Genomic DNA, 12,213 nt, shown 5'->3' on the forward strand with positions numbered 1-12,213 from the left:
AAAAAAAAAAAAAAAAAAAGAAGAACAAGCGGGGCAGGGTGAAGACGGCTTGTACCACACTGACCTATTTGATAGTACATGCTGTGCTTCCTCATGCCTCACCTGAGACAGAGACACCATCACCAGCGCTGGTGAAAACCTGGGGTTGGGGCCACAGACGCGGACTCTGATGAGTCTCCCAGCTCCTCAGACACATCAGAGGAGGAGGAGGGCCCTAATCGAGTGCAGTGCATGCCATCTTGAAGCCTCATCCCTAGGTGGGGTGGGCTGGGGCTGCCAACCTGATCCTGCCTGGGCAACCCTTTCCTGTCCCAGGCACTACATTCAGCAGAAACACACTTTGGACTTTTTGCTTTAGATAAAAGAAAGACATCCCAGGAGAAAGGACAAACCAGAGGAGTGAACCAACACAGAGTACCTAGGAATGGGAGGGGAGCCCTGGAATGGGCCTCCATGGAGAGGTGCATAGGCCTCAGCAGAAATGGCCTCTCCCCAAAGCCTCTTTTTGAGAGAGGGAAGGCTATTTTGTTAACTTGTTTGGGATACGGAATGGGGTTTCTTTTTCTTTAATCTCCCTTGTTTCTTGGGCAGAGAGGGCGGGGGGAAGCTACTCAGTACCAAAGGGCGAGTGGCAGGTAAGAGTGCCACTCTCTCTTTGGTTTAGGTTTTTGACCTATTCTTCCTTTGTTTTTCAAAAGTCTATGACAGTTGGGTATTTTTCTCCCCTCAGCAACCCCATCCCAGGATCCTGTTTTTCTGGGAAGTCCTTAAAGCCCCTAACCACCCCACACTCTTCACTTCCCCTCCTCCTCATGCATTCTCTGTACATATCACAGTGTTCTGCACTTGATGACATATCCTTCACTCTCTTCTGTTCATCCCAACACCCCTTAAATAGGTCAGGTGAGGGAGGCTGGGGAGAGGTGGGAGGAGGGGCAGAAGTGAAGGAGGGATAGGAAGGATGCTACCTCTTCTGTTATCTTTTAAAAACAACATGGTTTGGTGGCAGCAATCTCCCTGTCCCTATCACTGTTAGAGGCCTAATTTTCTATCTATATTAGAAAGCAAGTCAAACTTGGATGTATCAAGGCAAAATTACTGTCCAAGTTTAAATACCTATATATTCTCTATGAATGCAATAAAGGGACTTAAAGGGAAAAAAAAAAAAAGGTTTTGTTGCTGCACAATAGCCAAAAAAAAAAAAAGACAGTCAACCTTAACTTTTCCTTAAATAACAATGAATTCAACATGAACTATGATGCAAGTTCCTTCACACTGGTCTGAACTTCTCCACTAAAATAAGGCAGGTGGAATAATCCCGACAATAAATATCAACCAAAAAGGTTTTGACCTACACAAGCATGGTCTTTGTATACGGCCTGCTGGTACACTCTTTCACCACTAGGGGACGTTCCAACATTAGTAAGGAAAAAAGGCTGAGTTACAATAAGCCTTAATAAATAGAACTGTTACAGTTATCCGAAGTGATCAAGAATGATTAAAGATGAGAAATGGTCTCAAAGAACTAAAAATAGAACTACTATTCGACCCAGCAATCCCATTACTAGGTATATATCCAAAGGAAAACAAATCATTCTACAAAAAAGACACATGTACTCAAATGCTCATCACAACACTATTCACAGAGGCAAAGACATGGAATCAACCTAGGTGTCCATCAATGGTGGACTGCATAAAGAAAATGTGGCACATATACACTATGGAATACTATGCAGCTATAAAAAGTAATGAAATCATGTCTTTTGCAGCAACATGGATGCAGCTGGTGGCCATTATCTTAAGCATTCAAATTAATGGAGAAACAGAAAACCAAATACTACATGTTCTCACTTATAAGTGGGAGCTAAACACTGGACATATATGGACATAAAGATGGGGAGCAGTGGACACTGGGGACGACTAGACGAGGGAAGGAAGGAGTGGGGTGAGGGGCCCTATTGGGTACTATGCTCACTACCTGGTTGATGGGATCAATCATACCCTAAACCTTAGCATCACGCAATATGATCCATGTAACAAACCTGCATAGTTATTCCCTGAATCTGAAAGTTGAAATTTTAATGAGAAACTATGTAAGATATTTTAGTACCAGTGGACATTGTGACAGGGAAAGGAGGAACTGCCTTTTTAAAAGATGCCCTGCATTCACGTGTCTCAACAAAAAATTAAGATATGCAATAAAACACAAAACAAATGATAGTGGGGAGGAGAGAGGCAGGCATAGTAATGCTCCCTTTACATTCTAGTCTGAAACTAGAATTTAGGAATCTTACAAAGTTGTGAAGCAGGGGAGATAACAGTAACAAACAGCACATGAACCTATTGGAGAACAAGAGTATGTATTTAAAGTATAAAATTATGTGGTAAGACATTATTTGCCCATTAAACTGGCAGAAAAAAAAACGGCAAGGAACAATCTTATATATTGGTCTTAGGAGTCAATCTGTACTACCTGTTTAAAAAATCAATTGACAAGATTTTTAAATTTCATCTACAGCCACACTACCCTAAACATGCCCATCTCTTCTGATCTCAGAAGATATTTAAATTTAAAACACATACACTTTGATCCAACAATCCCTGTTTTTTAAATCTATGACAAATGTTTTATATATATATATAAGAACATAGGTACAAAACATGTATACTACAGCACTGTTTGCAAGAGAGGGGGGAAAAAAAAAAACCTGGAACCTACCTGAATGTCCATCAATAGAAGAATAGATGAATGAGTTAAAGCTATGTGTAGAGACCAAGATCTACAGAATACATAAAGACAGGAAAAAGGGAATATGTCGAATACACTATTTTTGTAGCAACCAAGTAACTTGTGGATACGTGTTTTTAAAAGAGCAAAGAGAAAGGTATGAGATACACACCAAACAACATCATCTGGTACTGCAAGGCAGAGGCTACCATTAAGAGTTTCTTCAAATTCCTCTGCATCTTTAGACTTACAAAGTAGAGTATAAAAGTTTTGTGCTTTGTTTCCTTTGGGGGTGATAGTGGGTATTTAAAAGTAAAAACACCTCATTAGAATAAAAGAGTTTTTTTGGGTTTAAGAGATGGGGTCTCACTCTGTCGCCCAAGCTGGAAGACAGTGGCACCATCGCAGCTGACCACAACCTCCACTCCTGAGCTCAAAGGATGCTCCCTTGAGCAGGAAGGGACTACAGGTCTGAGCCACCACACCGGACTAATTCTCCCATTCCCCACTTAAAGATGAGGTCTTTTCATCTTGCCCAGGCTGGTCTCGAACAACTGGGCTCAAGGGAGCCTCCCACCTTGGCCTCCCAAGAAGCTGAAAATAAGAGTGTTTTAAAATAAGCAAAAAAGAAATTGTGTGGCATGGGCATCCAATATAATAGGAATTGACAAATCAAGAGTTTCAATAACAGCTTGTATAAACAAACCAAACGGATAAATGAGCCTAATTTCCCCAAACTAAAAATTATACTTTTAAGTTTAGAGGTAAGGTAAAGGTTTTCGCTGAGTGATATGTAAATGAATGTCTTCCATTATCATGCAAATTAATGACTTCATTTTAAACTGTAATGCTATCAACTGACATTTCAGTCATCGATTTAAAGATGGTCTCTGAAATTTAAACATTCGTGAATTCTCCTTTTACCACAGCTAAAATCAAAATGTAGCTTAGATGAAGCCTTACAGTTGCTGTCAGCAAGTGACTGCTGTGATGCAGTACTCACTGCACGCACATGCTTAAAATTGGACTCACTGCTCATACTATGGCCATTTCAGCTAAGTAATGGCTGCTGGTAAGACTATGATGAGTTTAAATTACAGATTGAAGTATTCAAAAAGATTACACTGTAGTTGCATAATAAAACAAAAAGTAACATTTTGCATAGAAAGATACTGAAACAGAGCAGTGCAGTGGAGAGGAAAAGGGAGGATGAGAAAAAGGGGAGGTGGTACAGAACTAGAGAAGAGTAGAGAACAAAAAAAGAAGGGAAGAGAATTTCCCAGAAGTTATACTTCCAAGTCTTCGGTATGTTAAGGAGATACACGTAAACCTCAAAAATGTTTGTTTTTTCTTATTAATAGCAAACCTACAAATTATTTTTTTCATTACTTCTGTATGGTTCGCTTCAGAATTACTGTACAATTTGAAACAGAGCAAAATTAGTTTTACTCATGATCTACACTATGGAATGATTCATATTTCACTCTTCTAGATTATGATTTGAAACTAACCACAAAGCAGCACAAACTCACTAGGAAAGTATTCTGTACCAAAAAGTACAATCTTGCAAATCAGTAACCGTAACTCATAGGTACTTGGGTCAACTTGAAGTTACATGAATTTGGGTTTTTCTATTTTACTCCTTTGTATAATCTGAAACCTACCCATGCCGACTCAGCAAGGACAATACAAAGCCCATGACATCTACATTCAACAAATATTTCAAAAATACAGTCATACAAGTTGCTACTAAAGAAGTTAATCACCGGCTACTTCCCTGGCCCTTTCCCCCAGGACCATGGAACCTCGTCTGGGAACTAAATAAATTGGCATTTAATCTTATTAAAAAAAAAAAAAAAAAAAAAAAAAAAAAAAAGAAGGTAATCGCCTTATTCATGGTACAACCTTCACAGAAATGTTAACTTTCAAACCTCCTATGATCATCCTGTAAGCCACTATCCAAGATTAAAAAATAATAAAGAAAAAATAAACACGCACACAGACAAAACACAATCAATGTATTTAGTTAGGTGCTATAAGAACCACAATAGTAACTGACATCTGTACCGATATTTAGTTTAAAAAACACTTTTACAGGCATTATCTACTCTACTTACCAGTTTTCCTGGTTTTCCTGCCTTTCAAAACCAGGAAAAAATAATTTCCACTTAACCAAGAATAGCATTTTTCATTTTCCCCAGAAAGTCAAGCATGGGGTGACTTTACATCAAAAAGCCTTGTCAACAAATGAAGGAATGACATCTTTCCAGGGACAAAATTTATTTAAAAACCAGCTCTTGCTCCAAACATACTTGAAATACATTTTTCATAAGGAAAACAGTGTGTAGGTTCCTAAGATAGCCCACAAATGCCCATTTTGCCTCCTACAACTCTCCTGAGCTGCAGTTCACATTACACTAGCCTGGGTTGCTGGGCAGGTAGCCAGTTACCAAGCCTCCATTTCCTCTGCCCACTTCTTAATTATTAATATTCCTCGGGCTCTTCTCTTTGTAACAATCTCATCAAGGGTGGCACTACTGGACCATCTATGATGGCAACTACCAAGTCACATTTTCAGCACTGATCTCTCATGTGCTTCAGACCCACAGATTCAACTACATGTTTGCAGACAGCTAAACTTCAATATGCTCATTTTATCTTTCTTCCAAAAAATCTGTGCCCCCACCCAGCCACCACTAATTCCCCCTACTCCTTTAATGAGTAAGATTTGCCTAAAAAGCCATGCCAGGAATTTAGAAATCACCCTTCAACTTTTCCTATCCCACACTTTCTATATCCAACTGGCCACTAATCTTATCACTGCTACCCATCTAGAATCCACTTCACCATGCCTATCTCCACTGGCTTTGCCTTGATTTAGGTCCTGAGCCCTAGTCTCCCTCATTCAAGTCTGTATGCAACCAGATACAATCATTTCTCTCTCTGCCTAAAATTTCAGTAGCTTCCTATTGTCTGCAGTAGCAATTCCCAAACTGGTAAAAGAGTACCTTCAAAGTAAATTATTTTTTCAAAAAAATTAAGTTGAACAGGTTAAACAATATTAAACAGGCCTCTCACTAGCAAGGTTTTGAAGTCTTGCAACGCACAACATTATGTATTTCCCTGCCATGAGGAACTGGGGTGGAAGGGAGCCCCAACTGGGTTTCAAGGTCAAAGTCAAAACTTATTGCAAGACATGTAAGATCCTACAGACTCTGGCCCTGTCTAGTTGTCAACACCATCTGCCATTCATCAATGGTTATCTTTCACCCTTTACAAACCTTACAAGTCATTCATTTAGAACAACACAATCTGCAGTTCTTCAGAGAGCCCTACTGCTTCCTGACTCCACTTCTTTATATAGAATATTCCTTCTGCCAAGAATGCCCTTCTCTAACTTAGTCTGGCTGAAGAGCTCCTACTTGCTCTTCCAGGGCCAGCTCAGCCTACTAAGCTTTGTTTGTCCCTTGCACCTCCTAGCAGAGGACTGCCCCCACCCTTCTCCCAACTGCAGGTATCAGAGCACTTGTCCAACAGTATGTTGAACTGACAGACTAAAAACCTCAAAGGCTGGGAACCACGCAAGCATCCAGCAGTACAGCTGAATAAAGGAGACAGGGCAAGACTGGGTGAAGAGGGGGAGGAATCCCTCTTCTTTTTCTGGGCAAAATTTTACAACGAAGTAATTTTGTCTTAGACATGCTCCCGCATCTCATCCCTATTCCCCTTTCCTGGCTTTCCCAAAATCCTGTCTTCCCAGGTCCCTTAGTGACCTCACGTAATTTTGCACAACCTCCACCACAGCACTATGTTCTTCAGATCAGTGCTTCCTCTTCCTCTTAACCAAGAGTCCTTCTGTTCAGAAGTTAACATATAAATTAGTGACAGCTTCTCATAGCTGTTAACCTAAGATGAATCTCTAAGAAAATCTTAAAAGAAGTATGAAGAGGATATGGGGAGTGGACACTCAATCACACAGAAAGTCTGGCCCAGAAGAGTCTAGGAGTCTTTTCCTGGCTGAGCTTCCCAGATGTGTTCCCACTTCACTTCATCCATTCCTACAGGTTAGCTCAATGGGTGCTACTGGCAGAGACAGAGCTGGAGCAGGCGCCACAATCCTGCTCCTACAGATCATCTATCCATTCTTCTTGGCTTGAATACCTCTGTATTTGTTTTAGTTTGAGACCACTTACAGTTAATTCTTCATTAGACAGAAAGTTCTCACCAACATGTTCACCAATAAACTTAAAACAGTGTCTTCACTCTAAGCCAAGCAGTTCCCCAAAATCTAACCCCAAACTACTGCTTGACTAGAAAAAGGTAAATTAAATCAGAAAACCAAAATGTTGCCAAGTATCCTAATATTTCAAATAAATCTGTAAATATTAAATTAGCATTCTAGTAATAATCATTCCGGTTTATTGACACTTTTGATTTCATAAAAAGTCATTTGTTAGAATGGTATTGCCTACCATGTGCCAACTTGTGGGCTAAATGCTGGAGATTACAAGATTAAACGTGTAACCTCAAGGAACCATATCTAGTAAGCTACACAAATAAGTAAGCTAAACAAACATCAAACAAAATGGTGAGCAATGGTAGCAGGGAGAAAGAGAGGAAAGCCAAGAAGAGAAAGGACTTCAGAAAAGAACTATCCCTTGATCTAAGACCTGAAGAATGTAAAGCTGATCAAGCAAACAAGCAGCAAGAGGGAAAATATTAGGGAAAAAATAGAGGGATGAAACCCAAGCGGGGGAACTACCATATGCAGAAGCATTACAGTGAGTGATCCTAAAAAATGTCAGGAACACAAATTATTTAAACTGGCTGGTGCACAGGGTGATGGCCTTTGAGGAATAATTACAAATGGAGGTTTAGAAAGATAGAACAGGATCGGATTATGGTGAAGGCTCTTGTTAGACATGAAAAACAATATAGATTATCTTGTAGGTGATGGAGATTCTGAACTTTTATCAATTGACAGAGATCCTAGGCCAGGCCAAGGAGCCACATTCCTGAAGAACACAACGTGAATGGTATCCTCTGGACTTGTGCAATTCAACAGCACAATGTTTACCGGCTGGACTGTTTATGTGTAAGAGAGCCAAACTCGGATGCATTCATAGACGTATCCCCAGCATGTAGCACTGTGTTTGGCACATACAGGAACGAAAACACTCTCAAAGAGTTAGATGTACCAGTGCAGTCCTAAGGTCTATAATCAAGAGGCCCTAACCTAGCACCCTTCCTTGCTACCTATAAAATCACAACTCTCACGCACTACAGTGCGTAACTAATAATTGCCACAACCGTTAAGGGAAAATGAAGAACAGTGATTCACTATGGGCCGCACCAGAGTTGAGAAAGGACTGGGGGTGTACTCTTTAAGATGCTTCTGAATCTGACTAAATTAAGGAGTTTATTCTGTTCTTTTCACCGAACACTGAACAGAAAACCATGGGCTAGCTTAAAATTATTCTTCAACTAACTCTTAAGGCAATGCTGACAATTATGAAAAATACATTTTCATAACAAAAAGGCCCATTAAATATTTCAACTAAGAGTTTGCTAGGTTAGTCTAGTCTTTCAAATAAGTAAGTGCTACAGACAAAATTAAGTCATTTGCCTATAGTACTTTACATTTTACTTAGTATACTAATTTACTTATTATAATTAGCATTAAATAGGTTTCTATCTTTTATGCTTAGGAAAATAAGAAAAATAAACATTAAAAAAGGAGGAACAAGGCAACTACAGATGAAAATTGTAAATGAGCTTAAAAAACTGATGGCTGAAGAAACTAAGGCATGATCTAGAGAAGGATGAAAAATCTTTGGTCTATATGGAACCAGTGGTTAGAATTCCACGTTTACAGAAATCAATTTAAAGGTCACAAAATTGAAATATAATTCAAAGTCTTCTTAAAAAAAAAAAAAAGGTAGAAATATTTGACTAATCAGAATTTTTAAATGAAAATAAGGCATATAAAGTACTACAAAATAAACATAATTACAGATAGTTTTAAATTTTACAATGTGGCCAGGGATAGAAACATTGGGTAATAGTAACATAGAAGATGAGAAAGAAAGCAGACTGCAAACACACCAGAGACACAAAGAGAAAAACTAAAATGTACATACAATGTATATGAGGTTAACGTTGTGAGCTTTTGAGGATGTTGCTACTAAAGATATAAAATCATGGTGTGTTTTCAACTTAAAAGGTCTGAATATAACATTACTGTCTGCTGTTTCAGTTAACAAAATAACAAAATGCAATTATTAACCACACCTCCACACACACATCTGACTTGTTTTCAATATCTTCGATGTTACTAAGCTAACAAATAATAAGTTACCCTTCACTCAGACTCATCCTTACAATTCTCTAAGGTACCCTTCATCGCCTCTATCTGGCAAATAAAGAAATCTCAAAGAGGTTCAGTGGCTTACTTAACTCAGACCATAACACTGGTATGTGACACAGCTGTAATTCAAAAACACCTGCATATGGCTCTGAAGCCCACATTTTAATCCAATACACCATGCCCTCTCCCAGGACATATGACTGTTAAATTTTTAGCCACCATGTTTTTACATACTCATGTTTTCTCACTGTGCTATCACCAGAGTAATATTTAAGTTGAGATACTTTAAATTTCATGGAATTCATTAATAATTTATATAGCTCTTTTAAAACAATGCAATTTTGCTAGTAGTAAGGAATACACTTATTCTTTAAAAAAACAAAAAACACCCAAAGCAGTTGAGTTTCCCCTCAGAATGACAGCAAGTACCAACAATCTTCTAATATTCTCAACTTTATTACCTAGCCTTTTAATTATGCTAGATCTTTTTGTGGCATAACCTTAGGGAGATAGCAGATGTTCATAAATACCTAAGTTCTTTCTCCACTATTCACATTGTGTAGTCACATCATATATGCATTTAATTAAACCAATTCAACTACTTATACTCTGGGGAGAAGCAAACAGAGAACAATAATTTAAATAATGACGACAGTATGCCTTTCTTTACATCCCTGTCCCAAAGTGAGCATGAAATGAAGACTATAAATCTGCTATCCTCGGTCAATCTAAAGACCCACTCACATGTCAAAACACATCTCACATAGCTGAGTAGGATTCTAGCTCACCAAAAAAGTAACCTCTCTAAAACGACAGGAAAAACTGGCCTCTGGAATTGAAAAACAGAATGTCAGTTTCCTACAAGTTTTCAAACTGGTACCTTTTTAAAAGACTTTTTCCAAGGGTAATTTTGACTACACAGGATTTTTCCGAGAATTTAGGCCCAAAGGTCCCATATGAAAGGTGATTTCACTTTATTCAGCTCTTTAGATCAATCAGAAAAAAATCAGGAACCAAAACACTTTTTACATCAAAATAAATTAATAACTAATATATATTTCATCCTATTTCACAAATGAAAAAAAAAAAGAGCAATAGTGATGCTGTAAAGAAGCCACCCTTAGATACATATGTGGGAACAATTCCATGACTCATTTTAAACAAAGTAAAAATAGTTTGTTTTAAGAAGTTTGTCGAGCAAGCAAAGGCAACTCTTAAAAGTTGGCTCTCACTAGAAAAAAAAAAAACGCAAGAGTTTTGAGATGTGCCGTTACTACAGAGTACAAAATCAAAGTAAGGTTGAAAGGAATATCTCAGCAAGAGAAAGCCACGGGTTCTAACCCCAGATCCTTGATGCTGTCACTTACTTCAGTTTCCTCTTCTGTAACAAGAAACTAATCTAAATAATCTATGATCCCTCCGCATTATTTTCCATTTTCACATGTCTTTATTCCAGTGTTCAACTCCTTTGTGAAGAAAAGAAGAAAACCTAAGTAATCAAACCAGCTTGCTCTCATGAGCTAGAACCATCTTTCACCTCACCACCCAACGTTTAAATAAAGTATTTTTATTTAAAATTTGAGAGAGACTCTATAGACATCAGCAATTTCCAGACCATGTAATTAAGAAATTCTGTTTTACATAGTTAACTCACTTTTTCTGGAAATTTAATTTCTTAACTAGTCTCTGAGTGTCAATTGATCATTTAAAACCAAGATCCACAGGGAGTAAGTGTAAGAGTCAACAAAAGAGGCCAGGCACGGTGGCTCACACCTGCAATCCCAGCACTTTGGGAGGCCGAGGTGGGTGAATCACTTGAGGTCAGGAGTTCAAGACCAACCTGATCAACATGGAGAAACCCCGTCTCTACTAAAAATACAAAATTAGCCAGGCATGGCAGTGCATGCCTGTAATCCCAGCTACTCAGGAGGCTGAGTGAGGCAGGAGAATCACTTGAACCTAGGAGGCGGAGGTTGCAGTTTGAGTCGAGATCGCGCCACCGCACTCCAGCCTGGGCAAACAAAAGTCAACAAAAAAGACAAAATTCTGATTAACAGATTAATTTTGCAGTCTTGAAGTTTACTATTCAAGTTAACGTTTCACCATCTCAGACTCTAGCAAAGGCTCCAATATGGCACTGTGGGTCTAAGATGTTAACGGACGTGGTATTGGCATAGTTCCCTCTAGAGGCTCATTCTATGGAAACTTTTTAGCAATCCCCATCCTAAAACAACTTTCCTCAGTGTCAGACATTTATTTGGACAGTTTTCTCCCTTCTTACTGATTATCATAGTCATTTTTTAAACTATCGTTAACAGTAATCATTTTTTCCGATTACTATTTACTCATGTCATCTCATTTTACCTCTATTTTTAACTTTATTAATACAAATTATTTTGGGTTCTGTTTTAAGACAAGGTCTCACTTTGTCACTCAGGCTGGCATCAAGCCATCCTCCTGCCTTAGTCTCCCAAAGCACTGGGATTACAGCTGTGAGCAAGTCACTGTGCACAACCTACTAACACAAATGGTTTTAACTCCTAACTTTTACAATCACTAGTTAACTAGTGATAACTCATTAAACTTCAGGATATTCTTCTACCTTATAAATAACTACTTTTCTCCTATTAAATAAGCCCAGGACTTTTTCATTTTTTTTAAGCCTAAATCTTAATTAAAATTATGTGCCAGAATTCTGAACCTCTTATTTTTATACTCTTAAAATATGATAATCAACAAATCTCAAAAAAGGATCTAACAATTTCCTTGCTTCTAGAATGCTATCCAAACTTAAGCGGTTAATTAGAATGAACATTGTTTTGGCTGGGCAAGGTGACTCATGTCTGTAATTCCAACACTTTGGGAGGCTGAAGCAGGAGGATTGCTTGAGGCCAGGAGTTCCGAGACAAGCCTGGGCAACAAACTGAAATACTCACCTCTACAAAAAAATTTTAAAAATTAACCAGACATGATGGCACACATCGATTGTCCCAGCTACCCTGGTTGCTGCGGCAGGAGGGTTGCCTGAGCCCAGGAAGCTGAGGCTGCAGTGAGCCATGATCGTGCCACCACACTCCAGCCTGAGTGACAGAGCGAGACTCTTTCTCTAGGAAAAAAA

The 12,213-nt window shown here is 38.6% G+C and overlaps 1 protein-coding gene and 1 pseudogene across 7 annotated transcripts in view; one reads left to right on the forward strand and one right to left on the reverse strand.

Moving 5' to 3' along the window:
* Positions 1 to 1,625, forward strand: part of LOC108293290 — a 4,032-nt pseudogene extending 2,407 nt beyond the window's left edge. Inside the window, exon 2 of the transcript XR_005197723.1 lies at positions 30 to 1,625. The product of XR_005197723.1 is annotated as a DDB1- and CUL4-associated factor 8-like (transcript). The remainder of the gene's footprint in view (positions 1 to 29) is intronic.
* Positions 1 to 12,213, reverse strand: part of ATP13A3 (ATPase 13A3) — a 103,829-nt gene that overhangs the window by 74,214 nt on the left and 17,402 nt on the right. The gene's annotated exons all lie outside the window — the stretch shown is intronic.

This window comes from Cebus imitator, unplaced genomic scaffold (assembly GCF_001604975.1).
Source record: "Cebus imitator isolate Cc_AM_T3 unplaced genomic scaffold, Cebus_imitator-1.0 Scaffold529, whole genome shotgun sequence".
Classification (NCBI taxonomy): Eukaryota; Metazoa; Chordata; class Mammalia; order Primates; family Cebidae; genus Cebus; species Cebus imitator.